Genomic DNA, 14,719 nt, shown 5'->3' on the forward strand with positions numbered 1-14,719 from the left:
CGATAACGTTTCGCGCGGATATTACGCGTCGAGCGGTCGAGCCGGCGCGCGGCGCGGCGTCGTAAACAAGGGGGTGGGGGCTGAGAGGGCCGGCTCGCTCCTGTATTCCAGGAATTTCCCCCGCCGCGCTGCGCCGTTCGACTCCGACGGCGACATTAAAAACTAAAAACACACATAAAAACCCCGCGGCCAAGTTCGCGCTCCGTGCTCCGTGCTCCTCGCTCCGCGTCGAGGCCACGCATTTTTTCGCGAAATAAACGCGTGGCTGAAATATTTCCGCTCGTCCGCGGTGCATTATATGCGCGATAAATTCATCATGTCGAGACACAAGCAGCGCAATTAAAAATGTTTATTTTTATACCAATGAAGATTAACTTCGATCTCGGTTTAATCTACTTTTTCTAGTCCTATAAGAATTGAGAGATTAAAGTTAGTCTACATTGGTACAGAAATGGACATAAATCACGTTATTTAATTAACGGATCGAGTGTCGAAGAAAGCAGTCGAAGACGCGTTGATCGATGTAATTACGATCATTGATGATATTCCAATTATAAAATCGCTGTCTCGCTGTATAAATTATTAAAGCACGCGATAATAATTGATAGGATGTTTTTGTCTGGTAACGGGCACCTCTCTTGTGTTTATGAACAAATAAAAAAAGTAAATTATTACGTTGATGAATTATGTGATGTTTTTCACTCATATCTTATTACGCAAAGACATTGATTATTGTTGGAAAAATAAAGATGAGAAACGGCGACATTTGGAACTTATAGAATGGCCTGAAATTAAATTGCGATTTATTCGGTTGTTACGGATTTTATTAGGATGGGTTTTTTTTATACAGCGGCATACGGGAGAATAGAATGGTTATACAATTTTACTTCTGTTCGGAATATAAATATAGCAAAGTGCCGATATCGAACATAAGCATCAGAAATTCTTAATTAATTTGCTGTTATTTTGTATCTTTTATATCATTTTATTTAATACTCCGTTTATATTTTTCTTTCTCGAACTGTTTTGCGCGGATAGTTTTGATAATGGATAGCTTTCTATCTTCCAATTTGCATAGATAATCGACATTTTACTGTAATTCGGTATAATGTGACATGACGCGATAATGATAATGGAACGATGAATTTCGGAATTAACAGAAGTATATATGTATATTTCCGATATTTCCGACGTTTCCGGACTATATATAGATGTGTATATGTATATGTTTTTGATATTTTGTGACAATTTATAATATAGAATACATTTCACACATCGTGATTCGGTTACATAACGCAAGCACACACAAATACAATGTTTTGTAATGACAGGTATTAAATAAACAGATGTATAAATACGGAGAATATATAGCGGATTAAATAGATTAAATATTATATAAATATCGAGACCAGAGATATAAATAATAAGTAGGAATTAAATATGCGGAATAAATAAGTAATTAAATGCATGGTATATATACGACTTACTTAAGCTCTATACGAAAATTATTAAGTCACACCGAAAGCAATAAATATTTCCACGCGACAAACTTCGCTCACGCTTGAAAATTCTTTACAATATGGATAAATATAGCTCTTTATTATGGTTTACATGTATTGTTCTTCGATATAACAGATAATAAATAAAAATAGAAATTAATCGTCTGTTTTCCATCATAATTACTTTATAAAAACTTGTAATTAAATTCTCGTTACACAACTTGAGCTTAATGTAATTGATGATGATTGTAATAATTATGGCATAAATGAATCTATTGTTAGAATGTAGGTACGTAAAAAAGTCAATAAGCTAAAAAATTTGAATAATACTTCTTGACACGTTACGTGATATAAAATAGACGATTAAATACACTAAGTAGCGAATAATGAATAAACAAATACGCGGAATGATGTGTAATAGATACAAGGAATAAATTAATACATTGTAGATGATTAAATATACGAAATGGCGAATAATAAATAATAATAAATATGCGTGGGCGGTTAAATACGCGAGATTATTTATCATTCCGCGTATTTATCATTTCGCCTATTTACTTATTACCTATTATCGGGTTCGATGAACAATACGATACTTATATTTTAGTTTTTCCTTATACTTAATTTTTCATATCAAAGAGACTATATTACAGACTATAGAATTATTTACGTCGTGTTACGGGCTATAATAATTACTGCCCCATGGACTGAGATCGCGTACTCTACTACGTAAGCCAAGAGAAGACTATTCGATCGTGAGTAAATAAAGTGTTGTAAATCAGTACGCTTTAATTGAACTTAAATTGTGCGATAGAAAATCAATTTTCGAACTTTATTTTTTGACAATGATTACATGCAATTTTTAGATTAATTATATAACAATAGATAGAGAATAATTAAGAAACAAGTTAATATTCCTTTTTTATATGAAAAATGTTCGAACGCATTTAGAATAATTTTAAATTAAATATTATATTTATGTATCTATATATATTATGTATTTATCTATCGCATAAAAAATATTTGATAATAATATCAATATATTTTGATGATTTATTTTGAAAATTCCAAGTTGATTGAATATTGTATAATTACATGCGGCATTATCTGGTGACTACTTTCGGATATGATTTTTCGGGATCTCCTCTAATCTTCCCTCGGTGAAACTTTTCGAGTTAGTCGTCCATGAGTTTTCTGACTAGATGACACTCGTAAATGATATTACATGTAATAGCCAAAAATAGATAATTAACGATACTTGAGCCAATTTCGTTTTAAAACATAATTTGTCTCTCGAAAAATATTTCTTATATATTACTGTTTTTATCTTATTATTTATTGATTACGATATTTATGAGCCAAACAATTGAGATGGAGCTTATCTGTTGTCACGTTGAAGATAAAAAGATCCTTCGTTAGGATCGGAGTTATTTGACCTTTTTCACTATAATTAGATTTATATATTTTTGGCTGGATTTAATTAATGCTGGATTCATGACTATAAGTAAGGATTGCTTTATACACTAAGCCGCGCCAGAGTCAAATTAATTTGTACTGATTGATTTATACTAATTCACTTATGCAATAAACTTAAGGGAAATGCTCTTAATTTTATGTCGTTGTTTATGTTGACTTAACATGCCGACTATAGTGAGATTAATTTTAATTCTCTTATTCGTGTATGTGTGAACTTAAACTATATCTTTCACAAAATTGTTCCCTAAATTTCATTTAAATCTACTATGTGCAATAGACAATAGAAATGAAGTAAACGAGTTTTAAATTAATTAAACAAAATTGAGATTAAATTTCATTAGTTTTTTAATATTTATTAAAGGCGCGGTTTAAAACTAAACATGGTTTTGATGTTTCCTGCCAATCGTCACAAAAATGATTTGTACTTTTGATTTTTGTAATTTTGATTACAATTTTTTACTTTTAGAGACTAGAATATTATACGTTTTCACAAGAAGGTACTAATGTAATTATGAAATATTAAAATAAGCACAGCCAAATAATACTTGAAAAGAATGATTAATCGAACTAAAAGACAAACGCGCAAACTGGATAAAAAGCAGAAACTTAACGTTAAACTAATTCTATCCTAATTTCTTGTCGATATCATTTTAAATCTCCGAAAATCTTTGGCAAACAGACTAGAATACGTTACAATACTTTGAGATCTTTGTACTAAATAGACTAGAATATGTTACAGTTCTCTGAAATCTTCGAGATCTTTGGCAAATAGACTAGAATATGTTACAAATCTCTGAAATCTTCGGCAAATAGTTTAGAATATTTTACAATACTCCGAAATCTTTGAGATCTTTGGCAAATAGACTAGAATATGTTACAGTTCTCTGAAATCTTTGAGATCTTTGGCAAATAGACTAGAATATGTTACAATTCTCTGAAATCTTTGAGATCTTTGGCAAATAGACTAGAATACGTTATAATAACCTGAAATCTTTAGAAAATAGGTTAGAATATGTTACGATAGTCCAAAATCTTTGGCAAATAGGTTAAAATACGTTACAATCGTCCGAATTTTTTGGTAAATTGATTAAAATATGTTACAATACTCCGAAATCTTTGGCAAATATTTTAGAATATGTTACAGTACTCCAAAATCTTTGACAAACAGACTAGAACCTGTTACATTACCTCAAAATCTTTGGAAAATGAACACGTTACAATAATCCTAAATTTTTGGCAAAAAAAACTAGAATACGCTACGATACTCCGAAATATTTGGCAAATAGACTACAATACATTACAGTATTTTGAAATTTTTAGAAAACAAGTGCTAGAATTCGTTACAATTTAAGTTACAATACTCCGAAATCTTTGACAAATAAACTGAAACGCAAAGTAAATACGCTACAATACTTCAAAATTTTTGGCAAATAGACTAGATTTATAATACAAGTAGGTACACATGGGATATTTTTTTTAACTCAGAAAAAGTCGATATAAATGAATCATTGATATAATATTGACATAATCAATAATATCGTCATTGTTAATAATCCCATATTATCATCATTGTTAATAATTTCATGTTATTGTTTATCTATTATCTAAGGAACGGTTACAATAAAAAACTGATGACACGTTTTTATGTGATAATTGATTGACTTTTACGGAGAAAGTAAGATGTTTAAACTCTATACTCTTTTTTATTTATATTACATTTGCAAGTTTGTTGAAATCATTCTATATAGCAGTCAAACTTTTGTGATTAATTTTAATTTTAATGAAGTTTCAAACATTAATAATTTTTATAAAATATTTACTCTTCATATTGTTTGAAAAGGAAAGAAAAAAGTTTTTAAAATAAACACTTAAATAATACGCTACTGGAAAAGTATAATTAAAAAAATACGGAGATTTAAAATGATTCATTTTTCCCTAACATAGCTCATTCCTATATAGCTGCCGTTGAGCAACACCTTATTTTTGCGCGTAAATTAATAAAAAGTTAAATAATGTACAGGCACTTTATACATATGTATTTTGCACAAAATTCACAAACTTGTCCCTCTCTATTTACTTTCATCTCTTACTTAAGCAATTAAGCCTTCTCTTTGTTAAAAAGAGCAGAAAATAATCGCTCTTTAATTGTTAAATGTCTGCAATTCAGGGAGTATCAGTTTCAAATGATAGCGATACTGGCACGGTTCCCAAAATATGTTACAACTTATAAATTATTTATTATTAAGTTAAATCTATACACATAATGTCTATAATTTCATTTTAAGACTTTCAAGAGTGCCTTTAGTATTAATCACTAAATTTGACTAGTATAATGCCTAGAATTGATTAGATTATTTGCACACCAAGTTATTATGATTAAACTATGATAATGCTATGAGAATTATACAGTTGTATGCTTCCAAAGACATTGAGGGTTATCCAATTGTCTGAGGAAATGACTAACATGCTTTGGTATCAGTTTTGTATGGCATCGCATCCACGGACTTCGTGACGTACAAACTTATATAAACTTACATATGAAAGAATAATACTGATAAGACAATAACTATTATGCCACGCTAATTGAGATGTAATTGCACACTTTAGGATTTAAGAAAAGATTGCATTTATTAGTGGCCTGCATATCCTGCATCGAATATAAAATTAATTAAATCAATAGACTAGATGGCTGAGTAAAAATGACGTGAAATAAGTGTACAAGTGAATAAATGACTAGAATTGCAAAGATAATATATATCAAACTAATTAAATGTTTATGCGCTTTAGTCGAGTCTAATATTATATTCTAATACTGATACCTTACCTTAAAGGAATGTATTATACGGTTTGCAAGAGATCATTTGGAAACTTACGATTCTAGAGTTTGAAGAAATTATTTGCGAAATGTTTAAGGAACTTAAAGAAAGATTTGTACTATTATACACGACTTTTTGCCGCAACTGACTAGATATACTGACTAATTAATTTTTTTTTTAAGTTTGATTTAGTTAGACTATAATGCCAATACGAACTAGATACATACTTTTTATAATTGAATAATGATAGGCAGATTAAATCTTCGGTAATGCATTAGGACTAGATTGAAAATATGTTTAATTAGATTTTGCAGCAATTGATATTGCAGTAAATAGCCTCTATTAGATGGTAAATGTTTGACATTCTTGGCTAGATTCTATCCAATATTTGATTAAATGAACTATTTTGATTACATTAGAAATATGTTTGATTTAAAATTTGATTTTTATTAAAATTAAAGTTTTGACTATATTAGAGACTAGAAATAAGACCATTGACTAGATTATATTTTGCACGTGAAAAATCATATGACTAGAAATTAAATTTGATTTCGCAATGTAGATACTTAGCTTTTGCACTTCGAGACTTACTAAAGATAAAAAATTACTTATCTCTAGCATAAAATTAATCTCACTATTGTCGGCCCAAACTAAATTATACTTAAAATGTAGCTTTTGAATTGTGGAAACGCTCGGCTAAGAAAATTTTCATTGCTTACATTTATTTGATTATTTTAATAAGAAACAATTATTTTTAAATAACAATTTTACCGTGCAAACAGTAATGTCCGTAGAATAAAATTTAGTTTTTAACTCGCAATAATGCGCTTGTATAAAGAAGACTAATGATTAATCATTAATCGAAACAAAAAAAAGCCAGACAGAGTCTGAAAGCGCAATTTTATAAAAAATGTTAATCTGTTAATTAACATTTTGTGGGAATTAGAATTATTATAGTATTTTTGGGACATAATTGAAAATTGAAATATTGATGAAATATTGTTATGTCAAAGAAAACGAAAAGTAGCATTTAAATTTTGCTGTTTTTGAATAAACCGCTAAATTTAAGTCTGCTATTTTAATTAAAACCAAAATTCAAATTTTTGGAATCTATTATTGTTATATAACAGTTTTGCTGTTTTATTAAATTATAAATTGAGTACCCATTCTCGGGCTTGATCTGGCTTTTTTGTTCCGATTGAATTAAAGAGTCTTCTTTACTTTCTTTATACTACAGCAACTTATATATAAATAACTATTTGCATGCTGAACTTAATACTGCAATGTTACATATATATAAATATTACTTACATTACGCAATTAAAATTGCATTATTGCGAGTGAAATATTCTTCCTGGATGTTAGAATGAATTATGATGTTCTGTTGATATCAGCTCAAAAGATTGCGTTTAGATTGGGGTTTCACATCTTCTTCACAGATCGTCCTTAAAGATGAAATGACACGTAATTCCTCTCGAATCTCGAATCCAGTCCTCACGATATCTATTAAATGTATTTTATAGTATTTTTTAATCACTATCATACTTTAGGTAGGTTAAAATTTATTTACAAATAACGATTAGTCTGCAATATATATTTGCATAAATGTATTAACGAATATATAACACATACATTCGAAATCGTTATTTGTTATTTGCGAGTATATTGCGAATATAACCCAACATTGCTTCGGATAAAATCGTGAAAATCGATGAAATACTTACCCAACAATTTTGTTGAACGAACTTAGATCCGATCATCGATCCGCAACAGGAGTGTTGAAAGTTACGTGTATTTCCAATCAAAGAAAATGCCCGGTTTGATACATATCTATTGAAATCATTCTTGCTGCCATGCCAATATATTTACTTCTTTATCATTATACTTGAATATTTTTGTGACATCGTGGTGCAAGCTGACATAAGTACTGAAGATTTTTAAGACTGCAATTACGTGCACGAATTACGCTTCTGGTTATTTCTCATGTTATTTCTTATGTTAAGTTTGTCTTGATCTCGATTGAAGAACAAGAATTTTATGCGATTAGGACGGTGATATTTACGGCACGTATATACTTATGTTATACGACTCTCTTCTGTCCGCACAATGATAAATGTATATACAATAAATAAGACACAATTGTGTTTGTGTTTCGAGCTGATCCGAGCAGGAAAATACTCCGTTACAATGTGTTTTTTCTTGTTGACGTTAACATCATTAATGTTAGTCCGAATGCCTTTTGAAAACATTTTCTTTAATTGGCGTAATTAAGCGGACGAGAATCACGCACCAACGCTATCTTCGATGATTTTTGAAGCTGTTCGATGCGAAATCATGCAGGAAATTTGAATGAAAATTTTCCATCTCCGCGAAATGCGGTTATTCATCTTCACCGAGCGTATTGTTCGAATACTGCTTGTACTTTGAATATCAGTACTCTACGTCTCTCCTTCTTTCTCTTTCTCTCTCTTTTCTTCTCTCATTTCCACTTTATATCAGTACGCGCTTAAGTTAGGACTTTATTTGCACATGCTCGCCTCGCAGATTTCTATTTTCATACATTCGTGTATTATAAAGACAGAGAACGAGGTTGGCACCAGAGGATACATTCCGGCAGTATATCGATGTCGATGTTTATGCCAATCTGTATTAATCGGATGTTGTTAGCTCGATATTTTTACAGCGGTGTTATATATTGGACTGTTGAGTACTTACTGTGGTTATCACGTGGTTCCTCTGTCCTCCCTCGTCTCTCCATTTTGAATCCGGCGTTTCGCCGAGGACGGATGATCCTTCTAGTTTCCTCATGGTCTACAAGGATGTTCTCTCGGTCAGCACCTCGCATTTCCGCAGACGATCGTCCACCGTTCTCCGGATCCTCGATCCTCGGCGAGTATTCTGTCGGGTGATGGTTGCGGCCGGGTGAGAGATTTCAATCCGTCGCGAGGTCGACTCGGGAATGCCGGACAGATGATCGCGAGACCCTCGGAGGTTCGAGTCATGCTTGCCATCGGACAGACGAGGCGAGAGTATACTGCGAGGAGCGAGGTGGAAGGGCGAACGACGAGGCGAAAGAGAAGGAGAGGAGAGCCCTCCGAGGGTCACGCAAGCGCACAGTCGCTCGTCCGGTCGCAAACTAACCGTAGGCCTGCGCGTGTTAGGCTTTATGTTCCGTTCGGATACCACCCGGTTCCGATCCCCACCCTTCCCGATGGGGTGCTCGTGACGCGTGTATCTGCCGCCACCTCGACGCTAACCCGACAAACTATAGCTACCCCTCCACTACACGGGACCCGCCGCGGCCGGGTGTCTACCACCTACCATGGATTGGGGGAACCGTACCGGGGACGCCGCGCCGGGGTCTCGTGGGAGAGCACCCCCACGTCTCCGAGTCAAGCACCCCCACCTATCTTCGTCCTCGCCGAAAACGCCGATTCAGCGCTTCTCTCGGAGCAATATCGCCAACATCCTATCGCCGTGCCCCACTATGCTGCGTTGGACCCCCACTACGAACGACGGCGCGTCCCGTGGTTTGTGCGATGTCGAATGGATAGACAAACCTCCGGCATCACGCTATTGGTGGTCGCTGGATAAAGCTGCTTTTAGCTGCTCTCTTTCTCTCGCTGTCTTTCTCTCTCTTTCCTTCTCATCGACACCGTTTGCGGATAAAGGTGGTAAATGACGCGCCCCCCCCACTCTCGAAAACAATCGGGACACAGATTCGAATTCGAATTCTCCATTTTTCTACCAGCGACCGTTTTGACGGTTGACTAATTAATTTTCTCCCAACGGTCAATGTGGGCACCGCCACCGTGCGTTTAGGTGTTCTTTGCAGTACCACCACTCGCTGCCACCCCCGCGATGAATGAGCCGTTACGCTCCATTCGCGCACTCGTTATCGCTCGTACGCTTCACCCCTCGTCCGTTATGACGCGAAGGCCCGCGACTCTCCGTTAATTCGCTCGCAGATAACGTATATCTAGCAAAATAATCTAAAATCGTTAGTTAAAGTCAAAGTGTGTGTATGTTCTCTCGAGCTGTAAGATAAGATTGCTGGTGGAGTATCATGTCGAAGGTATATCGGTAGTCTCTAATATAAAAACCGAAGGAAAGAAAAGCGTTTTGCATTGTGTGGCAGAAACAACGACAGCTGCCTTGTACTAGGTGCATGTTAATAATAGCCTCGGCGAAAATTGTCCGACACGCGAGGACGATATGGGAGTGGCAGGAACCAGGATTACGCAGGAAATGCGTTTGCGATGTCTCACCGGGGTTTTAGGGATAATAGGTGCAATTTTCGTGCTTCAGTTACATTGCCAGAGAATTTCCGCAGCAACACTCCCGCGAAAACATATGTCGCGTATCCGTTCGTGAGATATTTGCGATACGACGCCAGTTTTTCGCAATAGTCCTCTTCGCTAGCTTTCCCGGAAAGTAACACGCTTGATAATATATTTTGTTTCATAAATTAATATATTTATATATAAATTTATAACGAAATATACGAGTGAATTGTTCTGATGTTTTTCATTAAATATAGCACCGTTTGACTTCGGGGCCGCAGAAAACGTGCGTCATAATAGTCGAAAATGCCGTTTGGCGTACTCGAGGGATAGTTTATATCGCTCCTGCGAAGGAAAAGTGATTTACTTCGGGAGCATAATGAGCGAGGGGTGGGACGCGAGTGACGGGAGTTATGCGCGGCACGCGCCGTGATTTTGTAGCAAAGGGTGCGAAACGCTGTTCGATCTGGCACGCTGCGGCAGGGCCACAAAGCCCTCGTGAATTCACGGACCGTCGGGCACGCCGAGGTATGAGACATAAGGCATGCTGTTTGCTGCCGTGGGGTGCATGCGTAGATTTATGCCTACCGCATTTTCCCCACGCGATCGCGACGCTCGAAAAGAAGCTATACTCGATATTTTTGCTCATTTGGCTTGCAGAGTTGTCTAATCACAATTTAATTAATTATTTTTGTAATCCTTGATACACAACCTAGTGTTCACGTAAATTACATACATATAACATCAAACCCACGGAGATAATAAGATTTATTATTTTATTTTAATTATGATAATTATTTTCATAAAATATTTCTAGCAAAAATCAAATCTCTAGTTTTTATATAATTATGTACGTATATATATATTTTTAGTTTTATATCAAATGTGGACTACGTTTTTCAAATCAACCTAGTATGTCTTTAAGTAAGTTTTAGTGCAATTGTATTCAATATATATGTTTGTTATACAAATGGATATATAATTACGATCATTAATACAAATGAATAATGTATTGTCGCTTTTATCTCGAAAGTAGTTATCGTGGACCAAATTGCCGGTCGTCTTTATCGTAGGGCGTCGCGCGAAATACAGTGGCATGTTACAGGGACACGTAAGTTTATTGTCACCCTCTAAAAGCGAAGGGTGAGTTCCCTATGAGAGATCAATGGTGTTCCGCGAAGGGACGAGTGAATTCGATGCGGAACGAGGGAATTCTATAATTCGTGAGCCATGGTCGTGGCACGCGTCGGGATCTACGAACGCGTCTGTCCTTCTATACATTATAGAGAGATCGGAGAAAGATACCTAAATCCCCGCGCGGCAAATGGAGCGTTCCTTGATTCGATAGCCGTAATAAAATTCATGGCCGACCCGGAATTTCGCGAAGTGGAGCGATGTGATCGCCTCGGATGTTTCTATCGTCGAGAAAGTGCCTCGCCGATGAAGTGCTAATAGCCGCGACACCGAAATTAGATCGTAAAAGATATCGCAGACACTAGAGATTCCTCATCTCCTTCTCTCTCGGACGCTAAATTGCTCGCTTAGCTTCAAAGAAGCAATAAAGAATAACTCTGTTTAATTTAATACTACTTGCGAAGGCGAGTTATTATTCGTCTGCTAAATTGTCTGCGCTACTCTCGCGAGTCGTACTTTTATTACATTGTAGTATCAAAAAAAAATCTGTAAAATATTTTTAATTATAAATTTCTCTGTTTCTTCTTTAACTTTCTCGTAGACGCACAACGATAACACAAAATAATATAATAATAGCATGCAGTATGCAGTATATCACAATAATGACGATAACGTACCCCGGTGTTGAAATCGTTGATTGGTAAAACACGGCTCTCGTGATAAATACTTGACTTGTTCATGCTCTACTGACATTCGCACCTGTGTCTTCATTCATCGACGAATCTCGATTTGCCTGGCTAGGCCGTCGTATAACACCGACGGAATAATATGCGGGCTTAACATTGGCATTCACGGTCGATTTGTAATGATCCAAGGTTCCGCAATGCCGAACCCCTATCTGACTCAAGGTTACGATAATAAATATCATCGACTCGTCAACTTTCCTCATCGACCTTTTCGTTCAGACTTTCGGAATTCGTTATAACGTGCCATATTTTTGTTAAAGACTCGATAGTATAGTACTCAAGTAATCTTTATTTGAAGTAATATTCTTGCACGCCATTTAAAGATTTTACATAGCAAAACTAGGATTAATTAAATTACTAAGTTATTGATATGTTATATTAGAATTAAAATTAAAATTGATATCAGGAACACACACACACACACACACACACAAAATTGCGAGGCAGTTGGAACTGCGACTTTGAGGTATACTGAAAGCAAAGTCGAAGATAAAACAGCAGCCGGATCTGCTTTTTGTGCGGTTGTATGCGTGTATAAACTTCGGCCAATTTGAGTTAGTGTGGCTTTGATAAATGAGGCTATTACGTGGTTCGACCTATAATTAACCTAAGCTTCGGATAAGTGTATTCTCGTAATGCTCGAGACATATGTCGTTGGACATCCCGTAACTTTCTTCAGGGAGATTGATTTCATTGTCTTTTGACAAAGAGAAATAATTATTGTTATATTAAGAAATTATTTAACGTGATCATATATATTTATATTTATTATATTGTTGTGTTATCACGTAACAATTGTGCTGATGGAAAAGAAGAATATTACAATTTTACTCATTTACTATCACGTGTAAATAAAATATTTAATAGTAAATTAAAGCAAGAATCTATAAATATATCTACTTGCACATTTGATATGCGTTTTAACAGTACATTTCGTGGGCTATTTTTAAAAATCTCGATGACGACCAACTGTCGAACGTTAAAGAACGATATTAATATTGGAGAGTGGATGCATTGAACGCACATAATCATAGACCTTATCTCTGGCATGCATAACGATGGCGCACGCATCGACAGATGTGACTCGTAAATGCTATATTACGTACCGAACGCGTACCTATATCTATTATCTATTATCTATCTTTTTCTCTCTGTACATACACGCTGCCAACGTTTTGTTAGCTCTCGAAACCGTCACGTGCTTAGAGAAATTTCCAATAAGCAGATTTATCGGTTGCTCTTTCATAATTTGAACCTTTTTCGGGGATTTTACAAGATATCAGTTTATATTAACGCAAGAATAGATATAATACACGAAAAATGTCACCTATCGACGAGTTAATTAGATTCGATCCTTTATTATTTGTTATTAACAGAAATTTATTTTAATTTGGGATATAAAAGAGTAATATAACAAATTAAAATTCTAACGTAACGCACAGATACCGCGGGCTATTGCACAAGGAATTCTTCGGCGCTTCCTATCGACGGCGATGTATCAAACTCCTCGCAGCTGCGAGACGGTCGCGTGCCCTGTTCGTAACTTAATCCCCCGAAACGAATATCCACGATACAGTTTAATTAGCTAAGTATGCCTGCGGCGGGACACCATTACACCGCACTTTACCGCGCTATGGGGCGATATTCTCGTCCTCAAGACAAACAGCCGGTCTTTCGAAAGGGTGCTTCGCATCGCACAAAATCTCTAGTCACGCTACGAAATGGAATAAACGTTATTGATACTGCGCTTTAACTTGGATTGGGAGGAGGGAGGGCGGCACGACAGGGGTGCTTACTACCACGCTGGTAAGACGTCAGAGTAGATTGGACGAGACAGAGGGACACGCACGAAAAATTCTTACGGATCGAAGAATGGAGAAAGAATTGGGTAATGCCATTTCTCATTTGTGCTCGCTCGTTTATATAAATAAATGATTCCACCAAGAAAAGAGTGTCGCATTACATTATACATCGATTGAGTATACATATGTATAACTTTATAATCAATACAGAAAGATATAAAAGAGTAGGGAGAAAGAAGAGTAGAATAGGTGTGTAAAAATAGAGAAAAATATTATTATAATAAGGCATATATTTCTCTAAATAATATTCCAGTATCTAATTAGAGAATAGAGATTTATAATGTATGGTTTTTATTATGACTATACATATATGTAATATTTATATGTATACTTATCCGGTCACTTTGCGATGACGCGCGAGGCGAGTCATTCGGACATCTGCTGCTTCCTGGCTTCCACGTGTCAATGAAATAAAAAAGATAATTGCGCCCGAGCCGTCCGCGTCGGCCGTGGGATTCTTTAATCGAAACCTATAAATCTATCGTCGGGAGCCTCGCTCGCAAACCAAATGGCTTGTCGCCGCGTTGTAATCGCAACGGTTATTGGAATCGTTCCTCAGGAATTCGATAAGTTATTGCGGTCATAGAATGAACGCGATACGGCGATCGGAATTGAATAATCGACTTGCATGAGCTTAAATGCGAAGCTATCTCACCGACCGACACCGGTGCTAAGATCCCCCTCGAATGATGAATCGGACGACGCTCGATTCTCATCGTCTGACGTCTCAATTTCCGTAGCTCGCTATGCACATGTATGATTAACAGCTTAACAAGGCAGAGAAACAAAACTTGACAATTTCAAACCGCCAGTTAAAGAATGCACGAAACGATAATTCCACATATATTATAAGATATTCATAATATACATATGTATTTCGACTTTCGTATGCAATACACATTT

General features: G+C 35.5%; 1 long non-coding RNA gene across 1 annotated transcript; it reads right to left on the minus strand.

The window, feature by feature from the left end:
• Window positions 1–1,053: 1,053 nt before the first annotated feature.
• Window positions 1,054–8,965, minus strand: LOC143898981 (uncharacterized). Its single transcript, XR_013257349.1, has 3 exons — window positions 8,507–8,965; window positions 7,516–8,435; window positions 1,054–7,294 (listed from the first exon to the last, which is right to left on the minus strand). It is a non-coding gene; the product is annotated as an uncharacterized LOC143898981 (long non-coding RNA).
• Window positions 8,966–14,719: the final 5,754 nt, after the last annotated feature.

This window comes from Temnothorax americanus, unplaced genomic scaffold (genome assembly GCF_048541705.1).
Source record: "Temnothorax americanus isolate GAGA-0224 unplaced genomic scaffold, ASM4854170v1 Scaffold25, whole genome shotgun sequence".
NCBI classification, from domain to species: Eukaryota; Metazoa; Arthropoda; class Insecta; order Hymenoptera; family Formicidae; genus Temnothorax; species Temnothorax americanus.